The following is a 406-nucleotide window of genomic DNA, read 5'->3' as shown; positions in this document are numbered from 1 at the left end:
CCAGCGCCCGGCCCCATTCCAAAGCCGCTCTCCAACGGGAAGCGCGGGCTTGCCCTGCTGGCGCAACTGACCCCTCAACAGCTCGACCACCCAACCGAGCCTCGGCTGCCCTTGGGACAGGTGCTTTCAGAGTCACGACCGCAAATGATTTCTGACAACAGCCCGAATTACAACATGCCGTTCCCACTCGCTTACAAACGTGCTCTGCAGGCGCTGGCTCGGGGACAGTGACAGGGCTGGTTTAAACAGCAGAGTACTCTCCCTCTGCGCTGTCTCTTTTATAGAACACGCGCGCACGGACGATGGGGTTTAACACACTGCATTTAAAAGACACGGCACCAACCACCGACCGCGCTGTTCCCGGCACGCCGGGGGCAGGCAGGCCGCTGCTCCCGGAGCCCGCGAC

The sequence above is a fragment of the Buceros rhinoceros genome, unplaced genomic scaffold (assembly GCF_000710305.1).
Source record: "Buceros rhinoceros silvestris isolate BGI_N320 unplaced genomic scaffold, ASM71030v1 scaffold7566, whole genome shotgun sequence".
In the NCBI taxonomy this organism is placed as follows: Eukaryota; Metazoa; Chordata; class Aves; order Bucerotiformes; family Bucerotidae; genus Buceros; species Buceros rhinoceros.
Note: the sequence above shows the minus strand (reverse complement) of the source record.